The sequence below is a fragment of the Emydura macquarii genome, unplaced genomic scaffold (assembly GCF_026122565.2).
Source record: "Emydura macquarii macquarii isolate MOO-44397 ecotype Brisbane River unplaced genomic scaffold, CSIRO-AGI_Emac_v2 contig_2205, whole genome shotgun sequence".
Classification (NCBI taxonomy): Eukaryota; Metazoa; Chordata; order Testudines; family Chelidae; genus Emydura; species Emydura macquarii.
The window spans coordinates 874740-894067 of record NW_027132342.1 but is presented as its reverse complement, the minus strand read 5'-3'; the positions used below and the strand labels follow the sequence as shown (position 1 = coordinate 894067).

General features: G+C 41.5%; 1 protein-coding gene across 5 annotated transcripts in view; it reads right to left on the bottom strand.

The window, feature by feature from the left end:
* The window catches only part of PTPRO (protein tyrosine phosphatase receptor type O), a 192371-nt gene that overhangs the window by 171723 nt on the left and 1320 nt on the right, over positions 1–19328 (bottom strand). The window contains exon 1 of one of the 5 annotated variants that reach the window (XM_067559144.1): positions 7811–7878. The exons of 3 other annotated variants lie outside the window; for them this stretch is intronic. The gene's annotated coding sequence lies outside the window, so the exon portion shown is untranslated. Of the gene's footprint in view, positions 1–7810; positions 7879–19328 lie in introns of those variants that run through there. One more of the 5 variants, XM_067559143.1, reaches the window with a different exon arrangement.

The window sequence follows — 19328 nt, the reverse complement described above, 5'->3', positions numbered from 1 at the left end:
TTGTTACTTAGTCCTGACAACGGCGAAACTGTACCCAAAATTGGGTAAATGGACTACTCACAACAGTCTGTTCAGTAAGATAATTAAGCACGTGCAGAACTTTGCACTTACACAGTTCCACTGAAGCCAATGGAACTATTCACACGCTTTATAGTTTGGCACACATTTAAGCGCCTTGTTAATTTCAGCCTATGTTCTGTAGTATCAGTAGGAGCAAGCTTTAAAATGTGACTAATCCTACTTCCAATTAAAGTGAAGACAAATTTTGCCATTGATTTCAGTGGGAGCAGGATTGGTCTCTTGATGGCCACTATAGCTAGGACTCAGCATTCAGCCTAAGAACAATCTTGAATACTAATAATGCAGCCATCATTATTAGGATCTGAGCACCAAATCTCTATTCACAGATTAAGAGCTGAAAGAGTGGGTGCCAGGTAAAACATTTCAATGATACTCTGCAGAAATATCATCCTATTACACTTTTGCATTTTCAGTTTAATCAATTATTTTCATATTTTGCTTTTAGAAACATTGGGAGCCACTTGATTTCTAGTAAAGTTACAAGAACTTAAAAGAGTGATATCCAAATCAAGGTCATACTCCTTCTGGGGATGTCATTGCTTCTCACTAATAATGTGACAGATTAAATCCCAGTATGTTTTGTGAAAGCCTCTGTAGTCAGTGATCATGGGTTTTAGTTCTCAGTGGGGACCTTGATGGAAATCATATAACCATAGTGATAACACTGTAAAATCTATTTTATGGCCCATCAACTTGTCCTGGGGTAGAGGAGATCAATTTATCTACCAGAAATGTTGGATGATGATTAATGGCAGGAATATATGTAAATAGTCAGCCGAAAAGAAACAAACAAACGTTTAATCCTTTCCTAGAAAAGGTGTGGGGGGAAAACAGTCTAAAGCTCTTCAGAAAGGCTTTAACCCATATCTTTTTAAGACTATGGTACAATAATTTAAGAAAAACAACCCTGATATATTTATAGCCAGTATAGCTGAAAGTCATTGCACCAGATTCTGATCTCAGTTACATTTCTGTATATCCAGATGCCTTTGGTGGAGTTAATCTAAATTCACACAATGGGGGTGACTAAGATCAGAATCTATTCTATTCTCTCTCACTGTGAAATATGATCTTCGTCTGAAGAGCTGATATTTCCATTGAAATTGTATTTTCATACAACCATGCTTTTTGTGACTATTTAGAATTCTGTTGAACTGTAAATGACTGACTAGAACTGTAAATGGAGCAAAGATGCCTTTTCTTTAAGCATTATAAAGACAGTCCATAAAGAACATCTGAGAAATGCAGCTTCAAATATTTAGAAAAGAACACTAAAATACAACTGAAATTTGGTTATTTGGAAAACTTGGGTGTTGCAAATTATATCACAACACACACTCAGTCTGGCAGAACACAAAAACATGTATGGTGCCTCTTCTTGCATTAGCAGGGTACTGGTCATAAGCAACTAATGGGCGTGAGCCCCACCAGCAATGCTACAACAGTATAAGGGTGACTAATATAGTGCAGGGCGTACCACCACGTGTTGCTACGGTTCCGGGTGTATACTCTGAATTCCCAGCTAATCAGATTCCATCAGCAGGCCTGCTTTGCCTTCTCTTCTGAGGTATACACCTTGTAAGTGACCACAGTTAAGTTGCCACACTGCTCTTTCTAAACAATTACTTTTAAGAATAAATGTGCAAGCATTACAGAAAAAACACATTAAAAACAAAAAAGCACCTCCCCACATGCTAATAAACTTACCAGAGATCACCCCAACTCCAACATGGGCTCTGGCCAGTGAATGCCCTTCTAACCCCACCAAGGGGTTTTTCTGTGGTTATCACTTCATAACTGCGTTGGCTCAGAACAAGAACCCCCATGAATCTGAGAGTCACTTTGTTATACAGTTTTTGGGCCTTTGATTTTGTGACTAGATAATTCATAGACAATAGGTTCCTCCTCAGGGTGTAGTCTCAAAAGGTTGGGTCCAGAGGTGGAAATTTGCATTCTTCTCCTCCCAAATATTTCCTAGGAAACCCATTCTACTTTGCTTATCCTAAATGTTCCTTCTTCTCTGGCCAATTGTTTGAATGAGTCCTTTGAAGCTGCTAACATTTCCCAGGGTTGACATTAGTCCTGTCTCCACCCTAGGGACGATACATACAATCCCACAATAACACAAATATTTGCATTTTTAATCCAATGAACTCCTAAAATACTTAACATTCATTCAGTAGGGTTTGTCAGGATATTGCAAGAAACTGCCATCTCTCCCCCAGAGATTTCCGAGCCTGAGACTGGGTTTTCTGAGCTTGGAGATCTGGGTCTGTGCATGAGATGTGGGAGGTCAGTATTCTGGGACTAAGAGTGTCGAGTGGGAGTGTGTACAGGTCTGAGGGGGCAATTCTGAGCTGTGGAGAGGTGATGTAAGAAAAGGAAGGGTCCTCAGCCTGGGGTACAGCGGGTGTGTGTGGGGATGTTTCTGGGCAGCTGTTCGTTGGGGGGGGAAGGGAACTTGGGGAGTTTGAGCCAAGAGGGGTACGTGTTGGGCAGGGTGCAGTGCAGGGGGATTGGGCATGGGGTGGGGGGAGTTAGCAAGGGGGATGGTAGGGTATTAGCTAGACCAGAGTGGGGTGAGATTAGAAAACAGTGAAGGGTGGCAGAGAGATAAATACGGCAAAGGGGAGGGTGCAACATTGTAAAGAGTCTCAGTTTTTCAGTGAGAGAGAGAGAGAGAGGAAAGGCGGCACATGTTTTCTTCTTCTTCACGCTTCCCCACCAATTTCCCTTTCCCTTCACATCAGGCATAGTTGTCCCAATTTTGCACCTTGAACTTATGATCAGCCTGAAGGGGTTTGTTACCTGCAGTCCCACCAGCATTCTGGGGCATGATTACAGATCTATCTTCAAATGTCAGATCAGATGGATAAATATTTCCAGGACAAACAGGACCTGACTTTGAGAGAGCTAGGTACCCTCCACTCCCATTGATTTCATCTGGAACTGTTATCCTTTAGCATCTCTGAAAATCAATAGTTAAATGTGAATTAACACGTTTAACAAATGAGAATGCAAGTCAAGGAACAATTTAAAGACAGACACCAGAGAGGATTACTGAACATATGGCCAGATTTGTTCTTGGTCCTTGTATAAGGTCTGTGTATATGGGAGGAGGCATTAGGCAAAAATAATTGCAGTCTCTGCTCTTTCCGTGTGCCCCACGAGGTGCAGTGACCCAAAGAGCAGGGAAAAGGTGGAGTCGTGGCCCTGCCTCCTCAGCACCCGCTTGCAAAACTGGCCTTCTGTGGAGAAGGGAACACAGAGCACCATCCAGTATCATATCACAGGGAATCACGGAAGGGATTGCACAGGGTGGTGGAGTTCTGAACTTCTCTCTCCTAACCTGGGCATACCCCCATCTAAGCTTTTACAGCCAAGAAGCAGACAGTTTGGGGGAGGGGTAGTAGAAACATTGAGCGAATGTTTTCATTTTACCCCCACCTTATTACAAACAATTCATTGGCAATCATGATTTGATACAATTCATTACCTTGACAGGCCCTCTAGCCACTCTTTCTCTGTGTTAATTTAGGAACAGAGATTTAACATCACATATATGTTCTTAGCTTGAAATAAGAACATAATCCTCTGCTTTGGGCATGAGAGAGTTCATGCTTGTAGCTGGGCATACAAATTACAAACACCAATATGCATTTTAAAAAAATCTGTATACATTAGGACAGCCTAGCATCTGAGAGAAATCATCACTGCTATAAACAGACTGTGGAAGAACAGAGGGAGAAAGGGAAAAAGAGAGAAAGATATCTAGTCTAACACTCCAAGTAAGTGAAGAGCCTAGATAGGCTCCTACAGGAAGGCAGTAAACTAGTCTGTCAAAAAGGGGCAAGGATAGCTATATAAATGTTAATGCATTTTATTCAGCAAGGGAGACGCTATTGTACGAAAACCAGATTGTAGCTAGATGTAGCTTAATTGTATATGCAAATGGTGATGTTAGCAAAGGACTTTTGATCTGGTTCATATCTTACAAAATGCATATTGAGGGTCCAGAACTCAACCACACATGCTACACTATATCATAAGAACACAGGTTAGCACAGGTAAGAAAACAAGCAGAGTAACAAAATCCAGGCTTCAGAGTGATTATTTGATACATTTCAAATTTTATCTCAATTTTCTAGTTAGAGCTGCTCAGAAAATCTCTGAGAAAAAAATTTATTTAGCAAGTAGTTTTGCAGATCTTTTCTGCTGTTCAGCTGGCTCTACTTCCAATACACATTCCTTTCTTTAAGATATTTTTGCTCAAGTTGTCATTGAGATATCCACTAAGGACAGCACAAAGAAACCTATCTTCTATTGTCCCATGAGAAAGAGGCAGCAGGAAAGCAATCGTTACCTGACTTAGAGTACTCCATCAGAGAAAGAAACCAGATAAAACTTTTTCCCAAGTAGTGCTTCCAAGACACCGGCTGTAGTCAAAGCTCACATAAAAACACTAGTGACTGAGAAGTGCCAGGAATGTAGGACTACAGAATATATGATAAAATGTATTTGCCAGATGGACCATAACAGTTTTGTTAAGATATAAGCGTGCTTTCCTATTAACATAAGGTTAGATTGTGCCTTTAGGCATAACCCCATGTGTAATCTTAATGACGTCTGCAGAGGGAGCCACTTTACTTTAGTGCCTCTACTGCAGCCGCTGAAAAGATGCAGCTCATTCCTCTGGTTCCTTGCATGCCCAGTCATTTCCACCAGCTAGAACATAGAGGGAAGGAGGAACTCTGCATCCATTCACCCCCACCCACCACTTGTTTACAGTGGGAGCACAGGGGCTGCACCAGACTGAGGACCTGGCTCCAAGATTTGGATAGCATAACTCTACTGCACAGATGGGTGGAAGGCAGGGGTAGGACTTATTCCCCTGCATGGGTACATTAGGGTTAATCAAAATCTAGTTAGAATTTGAAGACCACAGAAGAAGTCCATATATGTTTTAAACTTTCTTCCAATTCCCATTCCCCATAATTTCCCTTTAGGAGACCCTTCCCTAACAAGGATCATGGTGCACCTTTTTTAAAAGACATCTTTCATATCTCAAACAAAGTTTTTTGGTTTTTTTCCATGGAAGTCCCTCTTTGGTCCCAAAACAGTTCTGGCATCCCAAGGTGCTGCAGTACAGAGCACCATTGTGTTTACCTAGCAGATAAACCTTAGAATCTGCTGGAAAATACACATTTGCCTTATTCACCTGGTAGATCTAGAGTGCTGCCTTTTTACAGCTGTATGTAGAACAAGTGAAATGGAATAGGAAAAAAAGTCATGCACTCTTCTCAATCTTCTTAACAAAGAAAGGTGACTGCTTAATTTTCTTCTTCTATATTTGGACTTGTATAAACCCCTAACGTTTTCTATTTTTAAAAAGTGATTTTACTTACACCCATGGCTAGTGGTGTCAATGCACCAGGAAACGTTTCCTCTTCTGCAAACTGATAAGTCATTAGTAATAAAATGATGATAAGACAGACTCACAGAGCAGTTGTAATCACAATCCTAAGTAACAGTTCCTTTGGAGCTCATTAAGAGCATTGAGTACTTTTAATGCTTTATTGATTTAAGGAATAGTGTTTCAGCAATCAATACAAATACTCTAAGGGAAATTTCCAGAAAGGATTTCATATTTTCCCTTGAGATACATATTTTCCATCTTGATTTTTACAGTTCTTTTTTAACAGGATGCAGTTGTGGCCAGTTTATTTGTTTCAGGGTTTAAGCCAATCTCTAAACTATTGAAGATCAGGATGAAACCTACACTGGGGCAGATTATCCCAGATCTGCCTGCCACAGATTCTTACAACTTCCTCTGAAGCAGCTGGTGCTAGCCACTGTCAGAGACAGGATACTGGCTTAGATGGACCTTGAACATGATCCAATATGGCAGTATGGTCATGCCTGTGTTCCTTTCCCTTCCCAAATCAGAGACCTCATGGTGGAGGGCTTGTGAAGAGGATGGGGGCAAGTAATCTTTAATTTTGTCCTTCACAAAGAGAGTGAATTCACTGTAGTTTTAAATAGTTTCACAAAGAGGCGTGATTCTCTTCCAATTTCCACCAGGGTAAATTATGGGTAGCTCCACTGAAGCCAATACTAACAGCAGTGTGAAACTTACATAAGGTCCTGCTTCAGGAAAGCACATAAGCACGTGCTTAACTTGAAATCAGTGGGGTGTAAGCCCACCATAAAGTGCTCAACAGAAAAGGAGGTGGGAGGAGAATCAGGCACAAGCAATAGTAATAGAAGCTACAACATTCCAACTGAACCCTCCTGTAGAAGAGCCCCTTCTTGGAGTGAGCAAGTACTTCTCTGTGACTATTTGATACATGACTTGTCTGGAGAGTGTGCAGACCAGGGCATCAAGTGTGGTCATGACACGTGCCCATTAGAAACTTAATTGAGGCCACTAACTCATTGACTATCCATCTAAAGAGCCGTCAAATGGTAATGGCCTGCAGATGCTACTAGAGAAAGGTGAATCCTTTAAACTATATATATAGAGAGAGAGAGAGCGCGCGCGCGCACACACACGCTAAATAAACAAATTTGGTTTTTAATTGCCTGCTGCCCTTTATTCCTTCTTTATGATGGATAAAGAAGACCTGAAACAAATTAAAATCAGCTTCCCTCAACAAGAATCCAAAGTAAACTAAAACAGGGCTTCTTCAGACAAGTCCTAAAATTAGTTTTATGCTATTAACATTCTTATACTCTAGACTGACTGCAGAATTTCCCACAGAATTGATCCTGGCTATTCTCCGAAATCTCAACTTTCATTTAAAAAAAACAAAACCAAAACATTTCTGGTCCTTATGGTTGTACTGAGAACCTTGAGACTGTGAAACAAATGTAAACTGATGCAGAGATACCCGCCTAAGTCTGCAGAGAGCCTTAAACAATAGCTACAAGAGAAATGAACTGCCCCAGCGTTGCCCATGCTAACAATTTTATCATGAGTTTTGCAATATTTGATGTTTTATTTAAAGCCCTTAGAGACTATAAATGATGAGAGACTGTTTCAATTAAAAACAATTTTTTTTTTGCTTTCATGATTGGAGACAAAAGCTTGAAAACATACTCCAAGTGAAACCTAAAAGGCTCAAAAGCTAGAAGGCACAGAAAAAGAAACCAAAAGGTATTATTTTAAAAAGAAATCTCATGATTTTTGGAGCATGATCTACGATTTTTAAACAGTACAGGGTTGGGCACTACTGCTATTCATCTCAATCAGGGCCCCAAGGATTCCATATTTCCACAACTGTGCCATTAGGCATTTTATCAAGATGTCACAGAACTGAGCATTTTGCTACTGAATTTGGCACTTAGCTGCAGCCAGGCACCCGGCATTCTGTCTCCCTTCTCCACTGGTACCATCCCAGAGCTGCCTCTTGCATCTGCTTTTCCTCCCAATGAGACGTTAACTGGACTGCAGTACATGCTCACTGCACAGTTCCAAGGAGCCGGGAAGCAGAGGGGCGAAAGAGCCAGAGCTGGAGTCCAGCTTGCAGCAAAAGAACCAGGGGAGCAGGTAGTTTAAGCTGGGCTGGAGTGCAGGTGTTCTGTATCCAAATTAAAAGACAATGTGGCTGGCTTAAAGGGTCAGTAATGGAACACAGTCTTTCAACTGAATGTAACCAGATCAAATCCAGCTCATAACACCTTGAAAATCAGTACGAAAACCTTAAAGTAATTATGGTTTGCAACTTACCTTGCCAGAGTTTCCTTACATAGAAGGGAAAACAATCCCTGCTTTAGACTTCTAGCCTTCCCTCTGAGCCCTGCAATCAGTCCCCACCTGGGGGCACCCACCCTTCATAGGATTAGACATAATTGCCTACAGCTAGCTCAGTTTGCTAATTTGGGGAGTTATGTTCAGGGAAGAAAGGTGCTTTTGATCACAGTGACAGGGTTAACCCTTTCCTCCCAAATACTGGATGGGATCCACACATCCTGCAATCTCCACCCATGAAACAACAAGGTTTCCCAAATCACTTAGGTGAATAGTAGCTAAATCTCTGTGTTAGAAGAACAGTTCACATTCTACTAGACACTTCAGTGCCAAAGCTGGACAACCCAGATATAACTGGCTCTAATACACATCACTACACACTGTAACATACTTTAACTACATCTGAGTGACACTCATAAAAGGTACAAAATACTCCCATCTCTTAAGAGTCAAAGAAACCATCATTCTGAAAAGTAAAATCGTCCTGATCACTAAGCCAAACACTTCAGCGGCACCTAAAGAAAATAAGATTAGATTCCACATGGCTGAATGATCACTAAGACATTATCAATAAAGCTTAATCAACAAACACACAGGCAGGGTATATCTATATTAAAAGCTTTTCCTTAATGCCTCTGTTCCTTTAAAGCTTCCTTGTTATTTCCTAACCTCATAATGTCCACCAATCTGTCCAAACAGGACACATGACAATTATTGTTTGCAGTGTTGTTGCAGACATGCTGGTCCCAGGACATAAGAGAGACAAGGTGGGTGAGGTAATAGCTATGTAGCTTGAAAGTTAGCCTCTTTCACCAACAGAATTTGGTCCAATAAAAGACATTACCTCACCTACCTCTCTGTTATATTAAAATCATCATCCTCATCACTGTAGTCTGAATGGCCTTTCTAACTAGGGTTAAAGCAAGAGGAGAAATTCAACCCGTAATTATTAATGTATGTTAGCTTTTATGTTATTTGCATTGCAGTAGCAATCCAGATCAGGGGCCCATTGTGCTAAGCACTGTACACACAGGAAGTGACAGTCCCTGCTTCAAAGAGCTTATAGGTTTAAATGGACAAAACAGGAGGGGAAATAGGGGCCCAGAGAGATAAAAGGAGTGACCTTGCCCAAGGTAACATTGCTGTCCAGTAGTCAGAGCTGAGAACAGAACTGATGTGCTTTGGGTCCTAGTCCACTATTCTTCTGTGATATCCCTGAGTGCATTATTCTGATATGCTGCACTATACTGATGACTTCTTAGGGATTCCATCTGGATTTTTGAGCCCATCTCAGATCTGAACTGTTCTGGCTGTCTCCAAAGTAGATTTTAAGCTCTGCCAGGCAGGGTTCATTTCTTCTTTTCACAGATTCATAGAGTTTAAGGAAGGAACCATTAGATCACCTAGTCTGACTTCCTATATAACAGACTATTATTCTATGTCTGTACCATAGACTATTGGGGCTCAATACCTAATAATAATAATGAACTTCTCAGAGCTGGATTTCTGCTGCATCAAACTATGCTTCACTGAGGCAATGGATGCAATTTCAGGGCAAACCAACAGAGGATACTGGGCCTGATTCTCCATTGCCCTGCACCATATGTGGTCACTCTCACCAGTGCAATGGGCACTAACCATTCTCGTCTGGTAGCATGTTATGCCCACTTTGGTGGGAATGACTGCAGAGTGACAGAGAACCAGGCCCATTTTATTTAAATACAGGTAAGTCTGAAATGGGCTTCTCAGGCCACAGGAAAAAGTTCCCCAGCCATTTCCTTAATCCCAGCACCAGCCATCACATCTCATTTCCTCACCACTGCACACACTGGGGAAGGGATTATGCAAAACACTGCTATATGTACAGCCATACCCGTGAAGGAGAAAAGGTTCATACCACCAAGGAATCCTTGCTGAAAGATGGAGCCTATCCACAGGGAGCCAGGTAAATCTTTCTGACTGTCTGGATAGTCAGCATTTCTTTTTTATTATTTTATATCCAAAAGATAAAAATCATCCTGAAAAAAGGAACTTTGCAAACCCAGGTAACATGAAAAAGCTGAGAATTCCCTGACTCTTTATGGACCAGTTTCATGCTCTAGCAGGAGCTCTGCAATAGTCCTGCCACAACATGAACTCAATGAACTATGAATGCTTGACATGAATGCTTAATGAACTAGCCAGAAAAGTTGGAACCAACAAGGATGAAAGAAATGGGATGTCAAAGTGGGAGGAAGCACTTTTTTTTTTTAAGGGGCATTGATCATATGCTGTAGCAGTGGACGTGGGCAGACTTAGTGTAAGCACTGAAGTCAGTTGGGCTGAAACCCTGAATATCAGGGCTTTACTTGCCGCTCTTTGCCCATTTCTTTCTTTCTTTCTCACAATATATATTAAACCATTTCCTGTTTAATTTCTCAAACTCTGGGCCCAGTTCTATTCTCAGAAGACTAGAACTCCAGCCAATCCCAAGTGTGATTCTGCCTGTAAATCCGAGGGCAGAATTGAGCCCAAAGAATTTTCGTATTAGAGGACAAACTCAGAATTCTTGTAAGTAGGCGCAGCTCCACTGATATCAATGCAGTTGCACATGCTGATGCCAGCTCTGAATTTGGCCCTGTGTATCTCTCTCTCTTTGGCCCAAAATTAATTTCCACCCCCATGCCTTAAATTGCAACTCAACTACTGCAGTAGAAAAATCTAATTGTGCTTACTTTGTACATTTTTTAGATAAGCATTCTGAATTTTTTTTTAATTGGCAGAAAAGTATTTGCTTTTGCCTGGCAGCATTGTAGGTCTACTGTTCTGTAGCTTAATGGATGTTTGAGAAGTAAAATGATCTAGGAAACAACAAATGTGCCACGATTGTATCTGAGTAGAGCTGGCAAATTATCATCTGGATTTCAAATATCCCAAAGATTAGGAGAGTTCTGATCTGGACTTCTGATTTGGCCTATTACACAGATAAGGACCATTTACAAAACTCAGATCCAGGTTTGGGTGGGTATTTTGATTTTATGGGATGCTTGTTCACAGTGTTTTGGTTTATGTCCATCTGTAACTCTGCGAGAATGACAAAGCTGGAGAGAGTGGCATCATATGTAGAAATGGCCCCAAACCAGTATAATTTTACCCAGCCCTTCCACTCTCTGAAAAATGAGGGTTTGGATAAATAGGAGACCCAAATTTCAGCCATCGTTTGCTTTGGGTTCTTCTCCAAACACCAGCTATGTTTTTGCCCATCTCTAATTAAATGGCCTTTTAGATACCACCTGTGGCAGAGAAAAACCACCCTTGCCAATAGCTAAGAAAGGTGACTGCTCCAGTTTTTTCTAAATAAGACTTTTGTAAATTGTCTAACTTTAGAATACTTAAAACCCTAAGCCTTTCAGGGGTATCTAGTTAGTGCAATTGATAATGTAACAGATCCAAGGTCACTAGGACTTCCTTTTTAGCACTATGCTAAACTTCACAGCAGCAGCAGAAGGAAGAGGAAAAGATCTCAGATCCTCCTGCTCCATGGGCTTGAGTAGCTGACTCCCACTGACTTCACTGGGCTGTGGATGTGATCCCAAAAGCACAGGAGAATCTCTGATAGCTGTTAGCAATATAGGGATTATGAGATAACTGGGCTGTTCTGATTCAATCCAATAGAGGACAGTGTTGCACACAAACACTATGCAGCTCCTTATTACACCCTCTGTGTTTTACTTCTGGAATGTCTATTTCTTTTAAATGCCAGTATAATTCATAAGATTAAGATTTCCCCTTTTATTTATGGGTTTCACCTTTCACAACAAGGTTGCTGAAGGACTTGCTGGGTTTTTGAGCATATGGAATGTTTGGTTACTTTTCAAAGTGTTTAAAAACTAAGCACTTTGGATCTAATATATTATTAGTTAATAACCCATTAAAAGGAACACTTATAAACATGATTATTTTGAAATGTGAAAATGGAGTACAGTATAGGCTCCTATAATATTGATTATGTAACATCACAATCCTTTCCTCAGCAACTGATTCTGTTGGCACAAGATTATAATTTTAGTACCTGATCAAGCAGAACAAACAGTCAAATTGGAGGAAGAAAGCCCCTATTTAAAATACAAAATCTCTTAAGTAACAGTAAGCAGAAAAAATGTATTCAAAATCAGGAACTTGGCCAATGTCTCTATTTTAAAAATTGTCCCTGTATAATGATTCACTCTTTAAAGCTTTGTCACACCTGTGGTTAACTTCCATGAAACTAACTTTGTTGGGCTAAGCTTCTTTTGTGGGTTAGTGTGTTTTCTCTGGGATTTTATTCCAAAACGGATTGCGCTTTGTTTTTTAAACTGATGTAAATGTTCACAAGGTCTGATGGTCACATCCTCTAGAAATCAAATGCTAAATAACAACAAAACAAGAATAAAAACCCTCTATGCTTCCCAGGGAAGAGATCCTGACTTGTTTCTGTTTGGAAAGCATCTCACACACCTTCGATGCTACCATAAGCAAATACAAATAATAATAATGATCATTAACATCCTCTCCTCCTCTGGATTTCGCAGCGCATCCTTCCTTCCATGTCTCTACAGCCTGTATACATCTTCTATGTTGTAAAGGTTCAAACACATTGGCACTAAACAAATGATAAATAAATAAACCCGGCTGCTGTTGGACCTCTGTTTTTTTAATTCACTGGGAAAAGTGGATCTACCATTCTTTCAGCAGGAATCTTTATCATCTACTCCCGTAGAACCAATTTTTTTCCACTACATTTTAAAATGGGTGTTTCCATTCAGAATGATTCTTGCTATCTGAGCTTACCATTTACTCAATGATTATAGCAACTGTGCTATCAGCAACTGTGGTGGTAGATGTACACACCAGCAATGAACCTTTCCTCCTCATTTGGTGGGACTGAGCCGTTAAGGGATAAACAGCTTCAAGATTAAGATACTACCCCATGTGAACAAAGAGGAAATTATACTAAATAGAGCCCTCCAAATCTGCGGATATCTGCTTTATAGCCACCAATATCTGCATCTGTGGTTGCGGATATCCATGGACCATGTTTGCAGCTTGCGGCTTGGATGTGGATATAAATTTTGTATCCATGCAGGGCTCCAATACTAAGTAGTTGGTGTCTGTGTAACCCACACACTTTGAACAACAAATTAGATACAAGAAACAGGATGATTAGGAAACTCCCTTCTCTTTTCTTTGGGGCCCTCTTGAAACTTGTCTGCTTAATTGTTTACCTCTTATTGGTTTACTCTTAAGATGTGTATGAACCAAGACTTCAAAGGTTTCATTCTGAAGAAGTTTGGATGAGAAATAGACTTGAGCAGCTTTGACACATCTGTATTGTTTTGGAACTTGTCTTTGTGTCATGTAAGCAGGCCTCAGCATGATAAAATCTCAGCTTGGAGGAGATCAAACAGACTGACCATTACAATTTTAAAATACTCAAGCTAAAGCTGTCCTGGTCCCATCGGTATTAATAGGAGTCACATGGCTGAATCCCCTGAGGAACGCTTAGGAGTGATCACTTGAAACCTCACAGCAGGTAGGATAAAAGGGAGAAGTTAACAATTTTCCTAACCTATTTAAAAATGAATTTAGTTTTGTTTCCTTAGGATCTTACAAACACTGGTGTTTAGATAACGTGCCAGATCCTCCACTGATGTACACTGGTATTGCTTCACTGACTTTAATGAAGCAATGCTGATATTCTGGCCCTTTATTTTCACAACATTATTCTGTTCATTTTTAGGGCTGAAATTCTCGCTTTACTATTCCCCATTGTGCTATAGCAAATGTTATGATACGGTGGTCTTAGCTTTGAAGGTCTCAGAATACTGGGTGATCTTGCATACCATGGGCCCCATCTTAGTGTCAGGTAGGTAGGTGTACATCATTTACATCTTCAAAAGTGACTTTGTATCCACTATTCCATAAAAACCTCCACTGTCTGCACCTCTCCCTATAACTTCAATTAGGCACCTAACCCCCAATGAATTTTCCTTAGACTCCTTTGAAACCCACAGCCTCTATATTTAAAGCTCCCAAATTGACCTTTCCATCCCCAGCATTTCACCTCCTATCTAATCACACATCTCCACCCGTCTCACATATTTCCTCCGGGAGGTCTTGCATAATGGAGTTCAACAGGATGGAAATCAAGTTTATCATCTTCTCTCCTAAACCTCCTCCTCTTGCTGCTTTTTCTGTTATCAACAACATCATCATTTTTCCCATCACTGATACTTACAGTAAGGTATGCATACTCTAAATGCATGCAGGGAATACAATAACTCTAGTAATGTGGAGACAGCACTCCCTACTTTCACTCTAGTACAACATGCTGTCTTTATGGTAAGCCAAACATGATGCATGGTGTCATTTCTGGAACTCCTTCATTTAAAAGCCAGTGTCATTTACTAGCATGTGAGATTGGCATTTCCCCTTTCTTTCATTAGGAGTTGCTTGCTTCACTTCTTTTATAGTCATTCAAGATCAAAGTACAGTGCTGGGAAAAACTGGTAACATCTTATTTTAAGCATCTCTACATTATTAATTCAGTTATTTGTTGCAGTAACACTGATCTTAAGGAATTCATTTAAAATTAATGTGAAATGTCATGTTTCTTTCATTAAAAAAATCCTTTTCCTTTCAGAAATTCCATGTCAGGATCTGATATATGATCATGGAAGGGTAATTCCCTGCCCTCCCCGCCCCTGAATATCTGCTATATAGAAAGTGGATTTACGTGAGCTATTTTCTTCCTTTAACTTTTCTCCAAATTCAGTGTTTTTAGGTAGCAATATAGGAGTTGCCAGAGTGGAGCAGATCAATGTCTACTGTCCTGTCTCCAAGAGCAGCCAATGCTGATTGCTTCGACAGAAGGCAAAAGGCCCATACCTTGCATCTAGCAGTGCAATAGTCATAATAATTATTTAGTGCTTCCACTGTTTTTTAATTATATAATCACAAGCACTTCAGAAATATAAAGAAGCTGGTCCAATGCCCATTGAAGCCAGTAGAAAGACTCCCAGTGATTTTGAATGTGCATTATATCGGGCTCTGTCTGATTAAGCCTGCAAACAGCCCTGGGAGCTAAGGAGGTATTATTTTATGTTAGAGATGTGAAAGCTGAGACACAGGGAGATTTTGAAGGCACAAAGGACAGCTGAGTGCTCAACTCCTAATGAAAGTCAGTGGGAGTCAGGAGCCTAACTCTACTTTCCTTTCCGCTCTTGAAAATTTCCCCAAGAGTCACTTGTCCAAGGTCAGTGACTCATTGGCAAAGATGGGGTTAGAACCTCTCTCCTGATTCCCATTCCATGCGGTCACCATGCAACCCGCAACAAAGGAAACTTCTTCCTGACACCACCAGCAGATCAATTCATGCTCTGGAGCATGTGAACTGCTAGCCCGTGTACTTTTTTTTTTTTTTTTTAACCTTTGCTCACATAATGGCATGTGCTATAAATTAATGTCTAGTCCTTTTCTTGGAATGTTTACTGAACTATTTTGCCTGCCTGTAGCAGTTGAGTTCCATGCATCAAACTGTGAAAAGTTTCATTTTAATCCATTTTAAATTGATCATCACTTGGATTTTTTTTTATCTTTTGACTCACTCAAATATCAACCTGGGAGCAAAAATTTTAAGATAGCAATCATTCAAGTGTAACTGACTAATTTTTAGAGGGTTACACTGCTCATCCTAGGTGACTGGGCACTGACATTGCTGCTTCAGTCTGCAGATGGCTTTAAAGTATAATCCCATTTGGAGCAAACTGCAATACCCTAATCTTGGGGAGGCAAAAGCCTGGATAACAGGGTCAAGGTCTGCACTTGAAAGGAAAGGCCAGTGTCCTAGACAGATGCAGATGGTGAAAAGATGATTGGGTCACTTCTGTGATATGGTTGCCAAGCAGTAGCTGGGGTTCTAGAATCACTCCTAAGTTGTGAACACTATTAACTAATGACAGCATACTTTCTTAATCACAGGGCCTGATCTTATCTCTACCATCTTCTCCAGCCGCTTCCCCCAAACCATCATCACCACCTCAGTCTTGGCCAGTTCGTGGTCATCCATACCCCAGTGTTGACTACACAGTGAACTTCATCATCTGAGTGGGATGAGATGGAGACATACAGTTGGGTGCCATTAGCTTACAAACCCCACCACATCCCATGTCTCCTTACTAATCCTCTTAATGGATCCATCTACATGTTGAAAAGAAGGGAGTGGGGGGGAACAGAGGGCTGACCACTTTTACCATCTGTATCTGGATAGGAAGTTGTGGCCTTTCCTTTTGGATGCAGAATTTGTCACCGTTAGCCATGCTTTTGTCACCTCAAGATTAGACCACTGCAATGCACTCCACATGGGTCTATGCCTTAAAACCACTTGGAGACTGAAGCTGGTGCAAAATGCAGCAGTTCGTTAATTGATGGCATGGTGCATCTTTTGGGCACCCCACAACTGAGAGCTCATCAGGAAGAGGAGCAGCTGTCCATAGCTACATGTTGAGATGCCTCTGAGAAAAAAGAATGAAGCCACTGAAGAGCAGCCTCAGTGCCACCAATACAGTCTCCATGCCAGAACCAGGTATATACCCAGATAGACCAGGGTGAGAAAGATCAAAGACATCTAGGTTTTGGGCGAGTTGTTTCTCCACAATTATACCAAAGAAGGGAAGATAACACTGGTCAATTGCTAGCAAGATTGTCAGAGTCCAGTGACACAACTATTGCAATCCTACTATCCTTGAAAGCAATATGTACCCTGCCCTCTGTAAGAGAGATGTTGCAGTCTCACCAAGTAAGGGAGTTAATACTTCTCCACTGGCCTTCACTAGCCAGGAGGGACATGGACCCCCAAAACAGATTGTGGGACAAAGTTCTCCCAACCTCTCTAGTATTCCTAAGGAGCCAGTGCTAGCCTGCCTCCAACACACTGGCATGCCTAAACAGCATAGCGTGAACAAAATACTGGGTGTGAAGATTTTGACTTCTTTAATGTCACTCTTTTTTCATTGAGAAAAAAAATTAGCTTAGATATTTAAGGACAACAGAGTGAAGAATGTCCTGCTCACCAAAAGGGATACATCACAGTGGTCTGAACTGGACACTAAGGGGGTGTGTGTCTACCCTGCAGTCAGAGCTGGCACCGCAGCACATGTAGACTTACTCAAGCTAATTTGGAGCTCGCTACAGTGAGTACCGATAGCAATGATGCCGCAGCAGCACAGGTGGCCGCATGGGCTGTAGAACCACGCCCAGGACTCTGGGGGTGTACTCACGTGGCTAGCCTGTACTGCCACAGCTTCACTCCTATTGTGATTTGAGTTGCCCTAGGTAGGTTTGTCCTAGATATGTCTTCCTGTGCTGCAGTCACACTTCTGATTGTAGCGTAGATACACCCAGCATGGTGAGGCTCTGTGCAAACTTCCTCATGTAAGTCTTCCAAAGCATTTCAGTTCTGTCACACCCGTTTATTCCAGTCTATGAACTCCGAATGCACCCTTCATCATAGCATCTAATGACCATTCAGATGAATTAATAAAAGTAAGTTTGCTGTCCTACTAAGACCATATTTGCAGGCATATACTCGGCTTCTAAGGCACCGCAGTCCTGATCTGCAGCTTTCCCTGATATTTCAGGGCCAAACCACCACCCAATTCTGTTAATACACTTCATTGTTGCTCTGAAGCATCTCCTGCAATTCTAGTCCTGTGCCTGCCTTGCGCAGAGACAGTCAGTGGTATTAGGGCCGCATTTCCAAATAGGCACAGTAGGCAGGTGCCTAGAGGCGTCGATGTTCTAGGGGTGCCTAAACAGTGGCAGATTACCACACAGGGCCAGCCCCACACAAGCAGCGGAAATTTGGCCCCACCCCCAGATCCTCCTTCTCTTCCCCCTGAGGCTCCGCCCCCTGGCAAGGCCAAAAGCCAGAGCCCAAGGGTGAGGCTATTACCCCCCCCTTCCCCAGCTGGCTAAGTGGGTCACCCATCCCCTTTTTCCCCTGTGTGCAGCTGGCCTGGCCAGCTCCTTTCTCCCCCATCACCCTCCTTCCCCCACACACGCAGAAAACATGAAGGTCAGCGGTATGCAGAGGGGTGCTGAAGATGCTGTGCCTAGGCCCGTGTAAGGTGTAAATCCAGCCTTGCTATTGATATTTATCTGGCTCAGAAGTGGTGGTTATTTTCTACCAGGATGAAACCCTGAGGCCTTAGCTTCCTGAACATTTTCTTTTCTAGATTTCTCACCATTTCTTTTTACAGGGAGAGTGTGCTACACATAAAACCACATATTTTCCTTTTATTTTGTAGCAGCAAACTTTGGTCACATTAGTGCTGATGAAAAGCTTTTGCAAGAGGTGTTGCTTCAGCAAAACACTTAAGCACATGACGCAGCCCCATTGCCGTCAACAGAGTAAAGCATATGCTTCCAGCAATGCACATGCTTAAGTGCTTTGCTGAATCAGGACCCGAGCTAGAATATAAATTAACTGCACACCTTTCATCTATCTGCAAGGCTGTAAGGACCCAGTAATGCAGTCTCTTTCTAAACGAATCTGTGATCAAACTTTCTGAAACCAAAGCCTATTCTCTGCGGTCACATTTTATCTCAAACAAATCTATGTTTCAGCACCTGTGAAAGTGAGGGGGCTAGATTCCAATAAATATAGTTTGAACAGATGCTGTGGAAGCTTCCCCTAAATAGTTCTGCAAATGAAATGCAATCTTTCCCAACTACACCACTGCTATTCTAGGACCTGACCCTGCAAACTCTCAGACGAGTAGTCCTACTGATTTCAGTGCGACTACTCACACCGCTAGGGACAACTCACCTGAGAGAGGAATTGTAGGATCAGGCCCTTAGCTGAGGAGCTCTCTTAAGCAGTGACTGCCAATCACCCAAACCTGTGGATTGGTTTTGTAAATGTGCAGAATACTGTAATTTCACTGCAATGATAATTACAGGCAATGGCATATGCCTGTGTGTTACGTACATTTCCCTTTAGTGGAGTTACATGAAGCACATTAAATATGCTTAAGGAAATGTTAAAAGTCCAAAAGCGTAAAGACAAAAATGTCATGTGTAAACAAGCCTGCGGCTTAAGCACAACTTTGAATAATGAAGTTCTGGGGAAGTTATTCTGAGCTTGAGCAGAGAATGGTAATAATGTGAAGGTAAGGCTCAGCATAGCAATGGTTAAAATATTGCTTCCATTTCTGCATGGCATTATCACAATGATGCCCTTCCCAATAAATAAAACACATGAAAAGAAAAAAAAAAAAAAAGATATATTTGGCCATAGAATGTTTTCATGTCCAGCCTACACATTTCTGAAGTTCTCTATTATTTATTGGGCAGATCCTGTCACAGGTGCTGAGAGTCTGTTTTGAGGTGTTGAGCACCCCTCATTTACCCCAGGCTTCAGCACCTGGCAGAAGCAGGCCCTAGGTTAGGTATCAGTGAGGTGCTGAAGGGATAGCTC